This window comes from Jaculus jaculus, chromosome 13 (assembly GCF_020740685.1).
Source record: "Jaculus jaculus isolate mJacJac1 chromosome 13, mJacJac1.mat.Y.cur, whole genome shotgun sequence".
In the NCBI taxonomy this organism is placed as follows: Eukaryota; Metazoa; Chordata; class Mammalia; order Rodentia; family Dipodidae; genus Jaculus; species Jaculus jaculus.
This window is the reverse complement of record NC_059114.1, coordinates 93,809,133-93,828,191: the sequence shown is the minus strand read 5'-3', so window position 1 is coordinate 93,828,191 and position 19,059 is coordinate 93,809,133. Positions and strand designations below refer to the sequence as shown.

Below are 19,059 nucleotides of genomic sequence, written 5' to 3'. Positions count from 1 at the left end.
AGGAATCATTTAGAATGCCAAACAGACAAAATCAGGAAAGAACCTCTTACCATCATATTATAATTAAACTAAAAACTACAAATCAAAGAAAATATATTGAAAGCAGTTAAGAGTTAAGTTACATACAAAGGCAAGCCTATCAAGATAACAGCAGATTACTCAACACAAACTGTAAAAGTCAGAAGGGCTTAGAATGATGTATTACAAGTTCTGAAAGTTAACAACTGTCAACCAAGATTACTTTATTCTGCAAATCTATCCTTCCCAATAGGTGGAAAAATAAGGACATTCCACAACAAAAGCAGGCTAAGGGAATATATGAACACTAAACCACCTCTACAACAAATGCTTCAAAGGATCTTCTGTGCTGAAAAGAAAGAAAGGCACACACATAAGGAACTTGGAAAAATAAAACATACTCAAATAATTCTTAATAAAAGAGAGTAAAGGAAAAAACAGAATAACCAAAAAACAAGAAGAATGGCAAGAATCAATTCATATCTTTCAATAAAACTCTTAGTATCAATAGCCTCAATGCCCCAACCAAAAGACATTGATTTGCAGACTAGGTTATAAAGCAGGATCCTTCTATTTGTTTCCTGAGAGAAACTAACCTTTCCACAAAATATGGACAATATCTTATGGTAGAAGTTAGAAAACAGTGTTTCAAGCAAATGGGCCTAGAAAACAAGCAGGTGTCACTATCCTAATATCTGACAGGATAGACTTTAAACCAACATTAGATGCAGAGAAGGCCTGAAACAAAATACAACATCACTTCTTGATCAAAACACTGGAGAGAACAGGCATGGAGGGTTTATATCTCAACACAATAAAGGCTATATATAAAGCATCTAAAGCCCAAATAATATTTAATGGGGAAAGAACCAAGGAGTTCCCATTGAGATTGGGAAAGTTAAGTGCATATATATTTAGAATTGTAATGTCCTCCTGATGGAGTGTTCCCTTTAATCAATATAAAGTGACCTTCTTTCTCTTACCCATCTAATGTTAACTTTCCCAATCTCAATGGGAACTCCTTGGTTCTTTCCCCATTAAATATTATTTGGGCTTTAGATGCTTTATATATAGCCTTTATTGTGTTGAGATATAAACCCTCCATGCCTGTTCTCTCCAGTGTTTTGATCAAGAAGTGATGTTGTATTTTGTTTCAGGCCTTCTCTGCATCTATTGAAATGATCATATCGTTCTTGTGATTAAACTTATTTATGTGTTATATAATGTTGACTGATTTCCATATGGTGAACCATCTGTATATTCCTGGGAGAAAACCTACTTGATCAAGATGGATACTGCTTTTGATGTGTTGTTGAATTTGGTTTGAGGTTTTTGTTTTAGAACTTTGCATTTAAAATTATCAGGGGGGGGGGGCTGGAGAGATGGCTTAGCGGTTAAGCGCTTGCCTGTGAAGCCTAAGGACCCCGGTTCGAGGCTCGGTTCCCCAGGTCCCACGTTAGCCAGATGCACAAGGGGGCGCACGCGTCTGGAGTTCGTTTGCAGAGGCTGGAAGCCCTGGCGCACCCATTCTCTCTCTCTCCCTCTATCTGTCTTTCTCTCTGTGTCTGTCGCTCTCAAATAAATAAATAAAAAATTAAAAAAAAATTATCAGGGGGGCTGGAGAGATGGCTTAGCGGTTAAGCGCTTGCCTGTGAAGCCTAAGGACCCCGGTTCGAGGCTCAGTTCCCCAGGTCCCACGTTAGCCAGATGCACAAGGGGGCGCACGCATCTGGAGTTCGTTTGCAGAGGCTGGAAGCCCTGGTGTGCCCATTCTCTCTCTCTTCCTCTATCTGTCTTTCTCTCTGTCTCTGTCGCTCTCAAATAAATAAATAAAAAATTAAAAAAAAATAAAATTATCAGGGATGTAGGCCTATAGTTTTCTTGTTGTTTCTCTGGTTTTGGTATTATTACCTTCATGAAAGAAGGTGGGGAACATTCCCTGTTGTCTGATTATATGAAACAATTTGAGAAAAATTGGTTTCAATTCTTCATTAAAGGGTTGGTGGAATTTGGCTGATAAGCAATCCAGTCCTGGACTTTGTTTTTTTTTGGGGAGGGGACGGGGGTTGATTACCTTTTCAATCTTGATAGAGGTTATAGGTTTGTTTAGGAGGTTAATCTGCTCTGAATTTAGTTTTAGTAGGTGGTATTTGGCTAGGAATTCATCCATTTCTTCCAGATTATCCAATTTTGTGGAGTAGAGGTTTTGGAAGTATGTCCTGATGATTCTTCCAATTTCATTGCTGTCTGTTATGAACTCTCCCTTTTCATTCCTGATTTGGTTGTTTTTAGATTGGTCATTCTTTTGTTTGACCAAATTGGCCAGGAGTTTATCAATCTTGTTTATTTTTCCAAAGAACCAGCTCGTTTCATCAATTTTCTTCTTTTCTTAGTTCCCAACTCATTAATTTCTGCTGTGATCAGAAAATCACAAAGGTGAACATAAAAGGAACAAATAGTAGATACATAAAACAAGAAAAAGGTAACACAGTGACAGGCATATGTTTTCACTTGTCAATGATAACATGGAATGAATGCATTAATTCCCCTAATTCAAAGCTTTAAAAAGCTGGGTGTGGTGGCACACGCCTGCCTTTAATCCCAGCACTTGGGAGGCAGAGGTAGGAGGATTGCTTAGTGCTCAAGGCCACCCTGAGACTACATAGTGAATTCCAGGTCAGCCTGAGCCAGAGTGAGACCTTACCTTGAAACCTCTCCCTGGCTCCCAAAAAGCTTTAAGATTGTCTAAGTGGTTTAAAAATGTTAGACTCAATTATATACTGTCTATAGGGAAACACTTCACTAGTAAAGATATATATAGAATGAATGTGAAGGAATAGGAAAAGATACATAAGTCAAATGCAAAGAAAAATTAGGCAGGAGTAGAATACTTAGAAAAAATAATTTTAAAATTAAAAAAAAAGCCCATAAAAGAGACAAATGGGCCATTTTATAATCATGAAGGAATGAATCAATGCATGAAGATGAAGCAGTAATTTTAAATGCGTCTATATGTATTTAATTCCAAAAGCACTCAACTACACAAAATAGACTCTTAGATCTAGAAGGATAGGCTATAGTGCAACAATAGTTGACTTCAGTACTCCATTCATATGAATAGAGAGATTGAAATAAAATAAAAGGAAATAGAGGAATAGAGTTAAAGTATTTTGTAGGCTTAAAAACAGATAAAGAAAAATATCAGAACTAAGCTATACTATAGAGCAAATGGCCCTCATGTATGTTTTTAGGACATTTCATCCAAAAGGTACAGAATACACATTATTCTCATCAGCATGAGAACATTCTCCAGGACAAACCATATGTTAGTTTAAAAAAGAAGTATCAACAAATTAGAAAAAAACAAAACCCTGATGTAATAGCACATATCTTCTCTGATCACAGTGGAATGACTAGGAATAAAAAGGAATATCAGCAAGTGTGAGAATAAATGGAAATTAAACATTCTGTTCAATAACTGATTTACAAACGAGAAAATGAAAAGAAAGTTACTAAATTCTTAAAAAAATTAAAACACAGCATATTAAAATTTATGAGTTAGCAAAAGCAGCTAATGGATTGTTATGGTCTCTTAGATTGGACAGCTAAAACACAAGTAACAAAGTAAAACAATACACAAATTTGGCTTCATGACTTCATCAACATTTTATTTTATTTTTTTAAAATTATTTATTTATTTATTTGAGAGTGACAGACACAGAGAGAAAGACAGATAGAGGGAGAGAGAGAGAATGGGCGTGCCAGGGCCTCCAGCCACTGCAAACAAACTCCAGACACGTGCGCCCCCTTGTGCATCTGGCTAACGTGGGACCTGGGGAACCGAGCCTCGAACCAGGGTCCTTAGGCTTCACAGGCAAGCGCTTAACCGCTAAGCCATCTCTCCAGCCCTCATCAACATTTTATGAGACTGAAGCACGGCCTACTGTGGCGAAGGAGGCATATGACTTCATCAACATTTTAAAAAATGTGTGTGTTTCAAAAAACACTATTAAAAAGGGAAACTTAAGTTGTTTGAAAATGTAAAATGCAGTAGAACTCATAGCTTTGTACTCACCTTATAAAATGTAAATCTGAAGTTATTGTGATATTGAGTACAAGCATTTAGTCTATATATGAGTAATGATATAGTACTAATTAAAATTTTGAAATGTAAAAAAGACACTATTAAGAAGTTAAAAACAACCCGGGTGTGGTGGTGCATGCCTTTAATCCCAGCATTCAGGGAGGCAGAGGTAGGAGTATCACCGTGAGTTCAAGGCCACACACCCTGAGACTATGTAGTGAATTTTAAGTTAGCCTGGACTAGAGTGAAACCCTACCTCAAAAAACAAACAAACAAACAAACAAAAAAAAAACAAAAAAAAAAACAAAGAAAGAAATTAAAAACATAATTCACATTAGAGAATATATTGTCAAATTAGTATTCCAAATATATAAATAACAAAACAAAAAGCAGTAACTCAATTACATGGGTGAAAATCAGAATAAACATTTTTCTGAAGAAAATATACAAATGCCAATAAACATATGAAAGCATGCTTAAATATCGCTATGAATTAAGACTAATTCACTGATATAAAGGCACAGTGAGCTACTACTTCACATCCAGTAAGGAGTAGAAAAAGTTAAACTCTCATACATTTTGTTGGTGGGAATGCAAAATGGAGACTGGAGAAGTTGTGCAGTTTCTCAGAAGGTTAAACATGGATTTATCATGTGATTCAGCCTAGGTATATATTTCAAGAGAAATGGGACCATATGTCCATTCAAAAACTTTGTGCTTATAGCAGCACTACTCATAATAGGTGCAACAAGGAAATACAAAATGACCATTAGTTAATGATTGAGCAAACAAGTTATTTCACTAAGGAAAGGAAACAGCACTGGTATATTTTAATGTTTTTTGTTCATTTTTATTTATTTATTTGACAGCAACAGACAGAGAGAGGAAAAGGCAGAGAGAGAATGGGCTTGCCGGGGCATCTAGCCTCTGTAAATGAACTCCAGATGCGGGGAATCAAGCCTTGAACCGGGGTCCTTAGGCTTCACAGGCAAGCGCATAACTGCTAAGCCATCTCTTCAGCCCAACACTGGTATATTTTACAACATGGGTGAAACTTGAAATGTTATTTTCAGTGACAGATGTGAGACTTTTATGATCTCTCTATATAATTACATATACTTATATATAGTTATATTTCATATGTAGAATAGGAATGTTCTTCAAACAAACTGATCAGTGGTTGATCAAGAAGTGGTTGATCAACAAGAAGTGAGGCTGTGGGAATAGTGTCTTTGGGTGGGGGTGACAATCATGCTCCGTGCAGAGCTAAAACATGACTCGAAGTTAAGAATGCTTCTGGCAAAAGCATGAAGGCTTTTGGGGGTCCTGAAACTGGCCCAGTTTGAATCTCCAGAACCCTCACAAAATAGCTTACCATGATCAGACATGCTTGTAAGTCCAGTCCTGTGTGGGAGCAGAGTCTGGAGAATCACCAGGGCTGGTGAATGCCAACCTTCACCATCAGCAAGAGATGCCATCACTATACAACAGGCAGGTGAGTAATGGAAGGAGAAAACTGTTGTTTTCCTTTTCTTGGGCAGGCAAGCCCATGTGGTGCTTCAGGTGATGGCATAGCCACTGCATCAGCTCTTACACATTCTTTCACATCACACACCACATATTAAGCAGTGCAAAGTGCACAAGCTTATAAGTATGCTATGAACAACTGAATTGTACCACTTAAAATTGTTTTATGGAATATGAATTACATCTCAAAACATTTTTGTTTAAATTAAAAGTTGATTGACAACAGTAAAAGCTATTTGACTAAGATAGGAAAATGTAACAAAAATAGAAAGGGAAAAAAGAGGGTATAATTAAATGACATAAAATGAAAATTTTGTGACTTTAATAACGAGTGTTGTTGTATCCCAGGGGAACATGGATTTGATATGCTGGGAGTGATGCTATACCTACTCTCTTCCTCTAAGGGTGGTGGCATGAGATTCTTATCATTTCTTGGGAGGACTGTGATGGGATTATGAGGCTGGACTAGGGTACAGGAGCAGCATTCCTCTGAAGAAGTCTTAAAGGCATCGGAATTCCTTTGGCCCAAACCTGCATCACGAGACAAAATGGACACAAGCTAAGTGGGTAATTTGGAATTGCTGCCAGTGACCTGGGAATTTCTGCCAGGCACAGCTTTCAGAATCAAGTTCATGTATATTTGTGCCAGTTATTTGGACAGTTACCACTAGGTGGCATCATTCTGCAGCTCTCCAGGACAAATTTGAAATAAGCAACTTTGGAACTTATGCACATTTCAAAAACTGCACAATTGGATATCTCTTGATTTATATAACCGACTTGCTAGACAAAAAGAAGGCAGAACCTGAGCTGGGCGTGGTGGCACACGCTTTTAATCCCAGCACTTGGGAGGCAGGGGTAGGAGGATTGCAGGGAGTTCGAGGCAGCCCAGAGACTACATAGTGAATTCCAGGTTAGCCTGGGCTAGAGCAAGGCTTTACCTAAAAAAAAAAAAAAAAAAAAAAAAGAACAAGGCAAACCCATTAATGTTAAATGTATAGAAATGGTATTAAACAAATTCCTCTCCCTTGGATTCCAGGCTCACATGGCTTGACAGGTAAGTTCTATTCAGCTTTCAGGAAATAGTTGATTTCTAACCCAGATAAGCCAGGAAATAGAGTAGAAATAAAATCTAAGCTCAATTTATGGGTCTACAGTAATAACCATGATTCCCAGTGCATATGTAGGCATTCCCTTCTTCCAGATGTGAGCTTTCTCAGCACTAGCTGCACTTTAAAGCCCAGATGGCATTTACTGTGCCTAAAAATGTGCCCCAGGTGTTGGGCCCTTCCCCTTCCCTTTTCTCCATGTATCCCAGAAGATGAGAACTATGTATGCTTGGGATTGGCACCCAGACTACTGTGCTAGCATTTCTGCCTTATAGGTGGTTGTAATTGGAGACTGAATATTACACTCACTGGCATTCCTGACTAGAAGAAACTGAGGCACACAGGAGTGAACCTCTGCGGGTGAGGCTGGATGATTTAAGGAAGCACTGGGCGACTGGAAACCATCCAATGATAGATTTCAAGTAATGATCGAGATCACCATGTTGGCTTCCAGACACCATGGGCATCACTTCTTCCTGAGTTGGCTGAGTGACTGTTCACTTCCATGGAGTGAGTCATAACTGTTGGGTTGCACATCCTTCTAACAACAGCTACTCAGAAACTCATTCCTGGAATGGATTGACATCGGCCTCCCTGCAGGTGCTGCCTCAAAACAGGGACAGAGGGTGCAGCTAAACTGAGAAGGTAAACAACTGGCTGTGAATAAGCAGGGGTGTTAGATCTTAGATGCTTGGGTGCTAGGTGGCCAAGTTTTGGGAATGTGCAGGCTGCCACACAATAGGAACTTGAGGCAGATGGAAGACAGATCAAGATAGTAAGTGACCTTGCTGAGAAAGGTGAATGGGCAGCTGCGGCAGTTATTTTGCTTATAGTTGCTGTTTCTGGGCAGCACATGATATTAATGGGCCAAGGAAAAATCCTAGACAAATGGAAAATCCTGTGAGACAGATTTCATACTGAATATAACTTGTCCAAGAATGAACATGTGACTCATGTTCTTGTACTATGTTCAAGATGTAAGCAATGGGCATAGTACATGATCTGAAGACATGGAGAGATGTCCAATGCTCTTGGACAAGATGTAATAGCAGTGGTAATTTTCTTAAATTAATCTATAACTTTAATTTCGTAAAAACTTCCAGTTGGATGTTTACTGAACTTAATGTCTTTGCTTTAAAATTTGTATAGAAAAATGAAAGTTCACAAATAGTAAACTAATAATTTAAAAAGCTTATCTATATATCTAGTATAGTAAATACCTATCTATCCATCTATGATCTAGTTGTGAGCCAGTGTCTTGTTATGTTTCCTAGGTTGGTCTCAAGTTTGTGAACTCAAGTGATCATTCTGCCTCAGCTTCCCAAAAAGCTGGAATTACAAGTGTCTAGCAATGAACATTTTGAATTGTGATAAACACACGAAATCTATCTTTCTGGTAAAATTTAAGTGTATAGTGAAATATTACTTCTAAGCACAATGTTCTATGCCAGACTTCTAGTTTGTTTGTTTGTTTTTTCAATACAGCAAGCCAATATTGAAAAAGAAGAATAGGGTTTCTTGTCCCCAGAGGATATTAAGACACACTACAAAGTTATATAAATAAAAATAGTGTTATATGGGCAGTCAAATATATCAATGAAACAGAACAGAGTCAATAAAAGTCTAATATGTTGATTAGAAATGAATGCAATAGTAAGGTGGCATCATAAGTAAATAACTTAAGAAAGGAAAGATTGTAGAAGATGCTGTTAGAAAACCTGGGCCACCATGTGGAGAAAAATAAGATTGAGTTCATCATACTATCTGTAAAGTGTATTCCAGATAAGTTACAGTTCTAAATGTGAAAGCCAAAACTGCACACTGAACCAGAAAAATACCATGTTTATGTTATTAAACTAGGGAAGGATTTATTAAGTAAAAATTCAAAAGTATTCTCTATAGAAAATAGTTGTTTTTTATTATATCTGGGCAATATTATTAGAAAGGTTAGAATGTTAATATATTATAAATAAAATTTCTAATGATAACAGGAACTGATAGCCAGGACATTAAGATCACTAACAATAAAAGAAAAAAGCTTGTGGTAGTTTGAATGGATATACCCCAATGGATTCAGGAGTTTTATTCAAGCTGTAACTTGGATATCCAGCTGCCTGGTGGGAGGAGGTGTTTCTGGGGACAGATCTGGAATTCCATTCTAAAAGATATGCAAAGTGCTTTAGCTCTGCCTGGGTTCCTGGAATGCTGTGCTTGTGCTGGTGGTGGTTGCTTCTCTCTCTGTCTGTGGACCTGTGACGAGGGGCCAGCTTCTTCTGCCATAATAGAACTTCCCCCATTCCTCCTACAAGTTGTGCCTGGTTTGGAAGTTCATCCCAGCAATGTTGAAGCTGACTGTGACAAAGCCCTGGTGAAAAATGGTAAAATCTAGAAGGACAAAATGTGCAGAATATGTAAAAGGTTTTATAAGAAAAATAAAGAACAAACTTACAGGAACAAATAAAAAAGTTACTATGAAGACAGAGGGAAATGCTAGTGGGGCATAAGGAGCTAAAAACTTATAGGTGTGGGGCTGGGGAGATACCTCAATGGATAAAGTGCTTGCCATTCAAACATGGGAACCTCAGTTTTCTTCTCTAAACCCACACAAAAATGTTAGGAATGGTAATCTCAGCATCTGCAAACATACCAACATGCACACACATGCATAAATGCTCACTAAATACACTCCAAAATAAAGTAAAACCATACATGTGAAAAAATAAAGGTCTTAAGGAATAAAGAACGGGGACCTGACCAGAGCAGTCAACCGAGTTCTATGAAGGGAAGAGCACTAGACCTCTCACTTTCACCAACAGATACCCAAAGGGAAAAAGAGAAGTGATATTTCTGTCTTGGTTAAACTTAAAGGACATGCCCATCATTTCCCTGGTTTTATCCCATGAGGCCAGGATTGCATCTTCCCTTTAGATAGGGTAACTTCTGCAACTATGTTGATGACAATCTGAACTGATGTATAATGGACACTTGGCACAGAACATGTACTCAAATGTTAATTCATTGTTCCCTATTTCAATCTGCTTTCTCCCTAATGCTTCTACAATTTCTATTTTTTTTTTTGTATTTTTTTGAGACAATGTCTTGCTGTGTAACCCAGGCTAACCTCAAACTTGTGTTCCTCCTGCCCTGCCCCATAGACATTATAAGTATATGCTAGCACCATGTTTCTTATAACATTTCTTTGAAACTTTAAAACTGCTTTACCATTGAGTTCATTTTCTTATATGTGTTAAGGTTCCTCCTCCAGGTATCTCCAGAGTTCTTTCTGGAGATGACATGTCTTGAATGCAGTCTTGTGGAGCCTGGGCAGTTTCTTTAGTCATATTTCCAAGGGACTGTATAATGACTGACTACCAGTTGCCATTATAAAGCCAGAAATCTGTTGTTGGGCTTAGGCTGCTCAATTTATACTTTGTTCTCTGATCCTTCCTAGGTAAAAGGTCATATACAAATTCCTGTTAGCCTCAAGCTTTCCTCCCAGCCTATTAATTAATGGCTCTGTCAGAGTTCCTCCAGGTTCATATCATTCCCAAATTTGGTACAGTATTTGGTACAGTGGAGATTTCTTTGGCAGAACGAGGAACCATATGGAAGGCAAGGTTAGCCTCAAGTTCAAAAGCCTCTAGCTAAACTGAAGTTTTGGCAGCAAGGCAGCTAGGAACCAAGGGGACCTGGACATGGGAGTTTACATTATGTTTTCAGCAGAAGAGCAGAATGATGGCCTATTGTCAAGTTGACCAAAAATAAGATCAGTGGTCTTTAAATGGGAAACTTGCTCAAACATACTGAAAAACCCCGTGACTCTTTGCTGACCACATCTTTGGCATCAGGAGCCCAGGCTTGTGTTTACCCTGGCATCCTTGGGGAAAGCCTGGCCTATTCTCTGTGTTCCAGTTGGATCCTCATTGACAGGACAAACATGCAACCAGAAACAGCTTAGAGGAGGAAAGAGGTTTATTTTAGACTTACACATTTCAGTGGAACACCACCAATGGTTGAAGAAGCTGGTTCATTTCCATAGATTCAAGCAGAGAGACATTATCAAACAGCCAACAAACAGAGACACCAGCAAACACCGACACCAGCAAGTAAAAAAAAAACATGAACAGCCAGAGCTCTAGCTGCCTTCCACACACATTAGGGTTGGATCCATCCCCCAAACACACATTAGTGCTGGACTGCAAAATCTGCCCCTGGTAACACACCCCCTGTAGCAGAAATTGCCTGTTAGGACTCAAGTAAGAAGCTTAATCAAAAGTGCCTGAGTTTATGGGGCCACACATTCAAATTACCATATTCTGCCCTGGTCCCCAGTGACTCATTATCATCTCACAGCACAAATTGCACTCAGTCCAATTTCAAAGTTTCTATAAGCTTTACCAATATGAAGACTGTTCCAAAGTCCCAAGTCACATCTGAGATTCAAGAATGTCATTTAACTGTAAGTCCTATAAAATCAAAACAAGTTACATATTTCCAACACATAATAGCATGTAGCAAACATTTCCATTGCAATAAGGCATAACAAGGAGAGTCTGGACCAATACTAGTAAAAAACCAGTAGGCAAACATCAAACATCTGTAGTTCAAGTCTGGCATCCATAACCAGTGATGACAGTCTCTGGATTTCCTATTCTGCCCCTTCAGCTGGGCTAAGTAGTCAGGGAAAACTTTCATCTCAAGCCAACAATACTCTATGGTAGCTTTTGCACAGTCCTTGTATATCCAAAACATCTTCAAGTCTCCACCGCAAACCATAGTCCATATTCCCAGGTCCATATAGAGGCTTTATTTGGCTTCTAATACAGGGATTCCAACAATGCTGTTTCATATGCCACATCTTGGCAGAGGGTCCTGATTCAACTTCAGACAATGGCATCATTGGTCTTATATATGGACATCACCATGTTTCGTATGCTGCATTACAGCAGTGGCTCTTTAAACCATACACACTTCATGACCCTCTCCCCTTCATTTTTCATGCTTTAAAAACTTATACCAGGTGTGGAGCAAGCCAAATTTGTTAATCCAGGGTGCGGGGAGGGGATATACCTTACCCTTGAAGAGGAGCATACTTCTTCAGAATTCTTCTTTTAAGTCATCTCCTTTAAAAAAAAAAAATTGCATTCCTACTCATTGATCCTTTTCTAGGTAGATTTCACCCTCAGGCATTATTTTTCTATTGTATTAATGCAAAACAGTTGGCACATCCTTAAATGGTGGTAATCAGATTACAATTCCAACTTTAGTAACCTAAACTCAGTCTCTGTGCCAGAAACTTTAACATTGCTTGGATTTTCCCTTTGATAAATTGTACATCTTTCAGTTTTATACCTTTGTCAACTAATCTATTATTTTAAAATTCAACCATGATTAAACTCTATGGGCATGGGCAGAAGAATGTAGCAAGATTTTATGTCTGTACTTCAGTACCAACAAAGTTCTCTGCCATCTCTTTTTCCCCTTTGGAAGTTAATAAGCCAAGCCTTCATAGATGACAATTCTCTCTGCATTTAGTATTTTCAAACTCTCCCAAGAATAGTTCATAAAATTTGTTTAATTGCATCGTGAAGCTTCTTCATTCCTAAGTACCAAGGCCTTTCACATTCTTCCAACACACAAGTTATAAAAGACTAAAATTCAATTCACATGGTAGGATTCATTGCAGCAATGATCTCACTCCTGGTTTAGTATTGTAATCATTTCTTTGTTTCTGGGACCAACATCCAACCAGAAGCAGCTTATAGGAGGAAAGGAATTTATTTCATGTATATACATTCCAGGAGAACACCATCAATGGTGGAAGAAGTTGACTCACTTCCATAGATCCAAGGAGTGAGACACCATCCAAAAGCTAGAAAGTAAAAAAACAAAAAACCACAAGCAACCAGAGCTCTAACTACTTTCCATACACCTTAGGGCTGGACTCAAGTTCTGCCCTCCAACACACCTTAGAGCTGTACTTTAAGCTCTGCCCCCAGTGACATGCTCCCTGTAGTAGAGATCTTACTGCTAGGGGCTCAAGTCCAGAACTAGAAGCCATAACAAGGGCGACTGAACAGATTCTTCCCTGAGGGGTATGCTGTCTCTCTGTGTCACAGTGTCATTTTATAGTGTTAATTCTTATGCCTTTCTCCTCCTTTCAGGAAAAACGATCAGGGCTTGACATTATAATGGGCCTCCTAAAATACTAGTGGGAGAGTAAAGTTCATGAAAACATAGTCAGTTCATTACTTCTAGATGAATACCAACATTTTTTGCACCAAAACCTTAACCTTCTAACCACTGAAATGTTAAGTGTAAATAAGCTTGGCTCTTCTGTTGCTTTAAAGAAATGCCTTTCTTTGAACAGAAGATCTTTCACAGTTAATTTTCCCAGCTAATTTCATGGCATTCTTTCATTAACCCATCAGTTGGCCATATTTATTCCTTTCCAAATTCTGACATTGGGCGCAATGTGGTTCACAGGCATGTATCTTTATAAAGCACAAAGAAAATTGTGCTTGTTGGTCACCACATTTTTGAGTGCTCATTGGCTTCCTAGGGCCAGTTACCACATCACCTCATGGCTGGCACTGTGGATGAGAGAGAAGATGAGCATTGAGGGCAGAATCTCAAAGATAGAAAGATAAATATTCATGAATAATACTATTTTTTGATTAATGAAGAGAAACGCAAGCTCATATAAATGTGGATCATTTTAAATTTACATATACATTGAAAAATTATGCACAAACAAGACAGTACCTCTTATAACTTAACTGCATGCCTTTCATTATACCTGATATGTAGTGCTAACTTAGCTTCCCCAGAAAACAGCATAGTGGGGATTTTTGTTAATTGTTAATCCCCTTCCCTGTAGCATACAGATACATACCAATCAGTAACTATGGTGGTTTCAATGAGATATTGTCCCCTATAAGCTTATGTATGTGTTTTGCTATTGAGCATTGCTGGAGGAGGTATGTTGTTTTGGGGCAGGCTTTGGTGTGTTATAGTTGTGGTGGTTTGATTCAGGTGTCCCCCATAAACTTAGGTGTTCTGAATGCTAGGTTCCCAGCTGATGAATATTTGGGAATTAATGCCTCCTGGAGGGAGTGTATTGTTGGGGGCGGGCTTATGGGCTTTATAGCCAGTTTCCCCATGCCAGTGTTTGGCACACTCTCCTGTTGCTATGGTCCACCTTATGTTGGCCAGGGGGTGATGTCCACCCTCTGCTCATGCCATTATTTTCCCCTGCCATTGTGGAGCTTCCCCTTGAGCCTGTAAGCCAAAATAAAACTCTTTTTCCCAGAAGCTGCTCTTGGTTGGGTGATTTCTACCAGCAATACGAACCGGACTGCAACAGTACAGTGGTACCGAGGAATGGGGTTGCTGCTAGACACCTGACTGTGGCTCCTTTTGGAGCTGGTTTTCAAGAGGAATGTGGAAGTAGTTGAAACCTTGGCCTTAGAGATACCTTGCAGCGCTGTAAGTACAGCTTGATGGACTGTTCTGGTCTGAGCTGCAAGACCTGAATGCAGTAACAACTATGGACTGTGAGGTTTGGCTTATGAGGGTGAGAAAGAGCTGTGCTTGGATGGGGCTAGCAGTTTGTTTGAGAAGCTTGCTCTTGTGCCCATGTCCTGAGAAGTTGTGCAGGGTTGCTTTGCGTAGAAATGAACTGGTGTGTGCAGAGCTATATGGCACAGAAAGAAAAATCTTTGGGTGAACTGTTGCCCGTTCAGCTGCAACTGAGAGATTACAACCTTTGAGACTGGGCTAGCTGACCTGCGCTGGGGTAACAGGAAGAATGTAGACTCTTTTGAAGGGGTCTGAGTGCTCAAGAAGTGTCCTGTTCTTCAAGGTCTGCTTTATTCCCCCCTGGATTAACAAATTGGTACCCTACCTGGTATCGTGGAGTATAAGAAATGCTGGAAAGAGGGTCATTGAGTTTGCAACACGGTCTTGGGTTTGTAAATGGCCATGGGCAGTATGAAGCAGGTTTGCTGGTTGCCTGCATAGAGACCGCATGGGGCCATGAGGATGAACTGTGGCTTGCAGTGGAGACCCAGTGGAGATGCTGGGACCATGAGATGGCTGTCAAGGAGCTGCTGGCCTTGATGAAGTTTCCCAGGACTGTGAGTAGCCTAGCTGGAGGGGAAGAATTGAAATGCCAGAGACTTGTTGCTGGTTAGAATTATCGGACTTGGAGATTTATCACTGGCTAGAGTTGTTGGACTTGAAGCTACAGTTTGATATTTGCCCTGGTTGTTTTAAATCTTGTATTGGTTGAATGTTTCTTTGCTATGCCCAATGCCATCTTTTGCAGTGTGAATATTTATTCTGTGCCATTATGTTTTTTTTTTTTTGAGGTTATTTTTTTTGTATTATGGCTCAGTTAAAAGATCTTGGACTATAGGGATGTATGAACATCTTTTGGATTGATAAAAACTATGGGGACTTTTAAAGTCAGACTGAATGCATTATATTTTACATCATGTATGGATATCAGTTTATGGGGGCCAGGGGCGGAATGTGGTGGTTTGATTCAGGTGTCCCCCATAAACTTAGGTGTTCTGAATGCTAGGTTCCCAGCTGATGGATATTTGGGAATTAATGCCTCCTGGAGGGAGTGTATTGTTGGGGGCGGGCTTATGGGCTTTATAGCCAGTTTCCCCATGCCAGTGTTTGGCACACCCTCCTGTTGCTATGGTCCATCTTATGTTGGCCAGGGAGTGATGTCCACCCTCTGCTCATGCCATCATTTTCCCCTGCCATCGTGAAGCTTCCCCTTGAGCCTGTAAGCCAAAATAAAACTCTTTTTTCCCAGAAGCTGCTCTTGGTTGGGTGATTTCTACCAGCAATGCAAACTGGACTGCAACAATAGTACAGCCCTCTTCCCCTGCTAGAGCTAACTCTATCCTGAAGCTGTCTCCCAGCTGCTGTGGCAAGATGTGATGTCCAGCATCTGCTCTGCCATGCCATGATAAAACTTCCCTTTGAGATTTTAAGTCAAAATGAACTTTTCATTACATAAGCTGCTTTTGGTGAGATATTTTGTCCCAGTAATGAGAAGATAATGTCTAGAGAAAATTGGTACTGAGAAACAAGGTTGTTGCTACAATGAACCTGACAATATGGCTTATTTTAGAACTGATTTGTGGGAGGAATATGGAAGAATTTGGAATTTGAACCTGTAGTGCTGCAAGCAAAGCTTTATGGATCATTCTGGTGAGAGTGTGAAAGACCTAAATGCAAGGACAGTGTACACTTTGGAGGCTTGACTTAGGAGGTTTCCGAAGGGAAAGAGGACTTTGGGACTGGACTAGAGGCAGTTAATGTGATATTATGGCTGTGTTCTGAGAACTTGAGTAAAGTTTAATTTATTAGTAATAAACTGTTGTGTTTGGCAGAGGAAAAGTACAGAGAAAAAGGATTTGAAAGATATAAAGTTTGGAGGGGAAGAAATGAAAGTAAATTGAAGATCTTGGGTGCTAGACCAGAGACTGTGGCTTCAGCTTCGATTGTCTAAGAGATTACCAATATTGAGTGTGGGATAGCTGCCTGTGTTGGGACAACAGAAGGAGTTCTGACTTTTTTGAAAGGAGGGGACTGAAGGAAGAATGCTGAAGGAACTTTCTTTGCCTCAAATTTGGCTTTATTAAATGCTGCATTAATAAATTTGGTGTCTCATCAGATACTGGTTTGGGAAGTATGATAAATGTGGGAAAGAGAAAGTCCCTGGGCTTGCAACATTGTTCTGGAGATGGTTACTGTGTGATGTAAGGCAAGGTTGTGGAGGCTCTGTGAGGCCATGGCATGGGGCCATGAAGATGAAGCTAGGGGGCAAGACTATGAGATGGCCGTCAAGTAAAGCTTCTCACTGTGGTTTGGGTTTACCTGCCTGGAAAGTAGCATTTAAGGTTAGAAGGGCAAAAATTGGAGATCATAGATTTCATTATGGGTCCAAGATGCTGGACACGGAATTCCAGGATTTGATGTTTGCCCTACTGGTTTTCTATCTTGCATTGTTCGGTCTTTCTTTTATATGCCTTCTTCTTGCAATGGGAATGTTTACTCTGCCATTATGTGTTGAAAGTATATTTTTTAAAGTCTTTTTTTTTTTTATTTAGGAAAGAGAGAGAGACAGCAAGAGGAAAAGCAAGACTGAACAAGTGAGAGAAAGAGAGAGCTAGACAGAGAAAGAGGCATTATAATCATGGAAGGGCCTCTAGCCACTTCAGACAAACTCCAGATGAATGTGCCATCTTGTGCATCTGTTTTAGATAGGTACTGAGGAATTGAACCTGAGTCCTTAGGTATTTCAGGGAAGTGCCTTAACTTCTGAGCCATCTCTCCAGCACTACCTAAATAATTCTTACACATTACATATTCCAACATACAATCTTATTACCAAATGACCTATTGAAAGATAGTGTGAAGACTTCTTTAGGCTATGTTAGTTGAGGATCTGCTTGGCTTCATATTTTTTCCTTGTCTCTCCCTTATGTTTTTATTCATAGAGGAGTTGACTCATGAAAATTGTTGTGTACCATTCCTGTTTCCTGGAGTCCTGGCTTGCAGATTTTCTCTTAGTCTTTCCTTGTTGGTCTTTTGAGGGTGCAGGATGGTTTTCTTCCCTCCATCTCAGCATGGTGCTCAATTTTCCTAGATAGTGTAGAATTCTTTTTGTCTCTCAGGGGATGTTCCTATCTTCATTAATTTTTTTTAGGCTAGAACTGCATCATTAACTATAGGATCGAGTGGGGCTAAGAATCCTTTCTTTTTATGACATATTTCAGTCCTAATAAAATTGAGCTCTGTCACCATCTCTCTAGAGCTGGTTGCCAGGCTAGCAGTGAGAGTAGCACTCATGTTTAAATCGCCATTTCATCTGTTTTCTCCTGGGTCCTGGCAGATGTTATAGAAGAATATCAATAACCCCACTGTGGAGGGTGCTCAGTGGAATGGGGGATATAAGAAGATAACTCAAGGGGAATATGACCAACATAAATTTTTTTATGCAGTAAAGTTTACAATTAAAAATGAAGACTAAAAAATTGAGTTCTTATATCTGGTACTGGGTATTCCATGGGCAGGAAACTTAGAGACTCCAGAGAAAAATGTGAGAAAAGAGTAAGCATACAAGTAACTATGCATATTCCCTTTAATACAAGCTGATCTCAGAGAATCTGTTCTATTTTACAGATGGCAGAGAATACTGAGGAGATCCAAGATCCATCAACACCAGAAAAGATGGTGTCTGCCCACCACAGGATGTGTCATATCTAACACATCACTTGGACTCAAGAAGACACTGCAGGGGAAGCAGAAACACTAATAAGGCTCTCACTGCTAGCTTGACAACCAACACCAGGAATATGACAGCAAACAACAGGGCCAATCAAAACCCACCAAAGCATAAACCCAAAGAAAGCTCAACACTTAATTAGACTGCTAACACTCACCATGGCTCAGGGAACATTGCATAAGAGAGAGTAGAAAAATTGTAAGAGCCACAGAGTAGGTAGGATTATTATCCTGAGGCACAGTACCTCACATAGGTCTTCATGACCCCACAGTGAGTACCAAGAACCCCACAGAGGACCTCCAGGGAAAGGAGAGTGAGGGTCCAGAGTGGGTGAGAATCTAGCATTTAACCTTTTATAGAATTAAAAAAAAGTTGAGTTCTGTTAATAAAATAGGAAGTAGATACTATATTAGGTAGGCAACCTGTAGTGTCTGCTCACTTTGCTTTCATTTCTGAAAGATCATTAGTTTATGGAAGCAATGTGCCAGCTGGTGATGGTAGTGGCAATTAGATGTAGAAAGGAAAAGACAATCTTCTGTTCTTTGTATAGTTTGGGAGGGATTTCTTCAAATGGAAAGGATTAGAATGCAAAAAGAAGATGAGGTTCTGTCAATCTATTCCTATGATTGGAAACTCTAAGCTTAAACTAGTATTCTCATTTAACAGATGATTAATTGGTGATAAATAACAGGTAAGTGAAAGCAAACATTCTTACCACAAGTATTTCTTGAACACTTGTAGTGTGTATTTTATATATTTGGGGTTCATAGTGAACAATAGCCTCATGGGCTTAAGCCCCCACCTACAGAGGCTGGACTAGGTGGTTATACATGTCTTAGATACTTATTAGTATATTGTTTAGGACTAAAAGAGATATAAGTATAAGGTTACATGGCTTTAAATAAGCCAAAGAAGTGTCACAATTAAAACCCACCCATGTTTGTCTGCTGTGGGAATTATTGGTAGAGTTTGAAACAGTCTTTGCCTGGAGATACTGACTGACTCCCAGT

The 19,059-nt window shown here is 39.3% G+C and overlaps 1 protein-coding gene across 1 annotated transcript in view; it reads left to right on the top strand.

Annotated features, from left to right (window-relative positions):
• Nucleotides 1-18,385, top strand: part of Smim3 (small integral membrane protein 3) — a 116,990-nt gene extending 98,605 nt beyond the window's left edge. Inside the window, exon 3 of the transcript XR_006633184.1 lies at nt 17,947-18,385. The gene's annotated coding sequence lies outside the window, so the exon portion shown is untranslated. The remainder of the gene's footprint in view (nt 1-17,946) is intronic.
• The last annotated feature ends 674 nt before the right edge of the window (nt 18,386-19,059 follow it).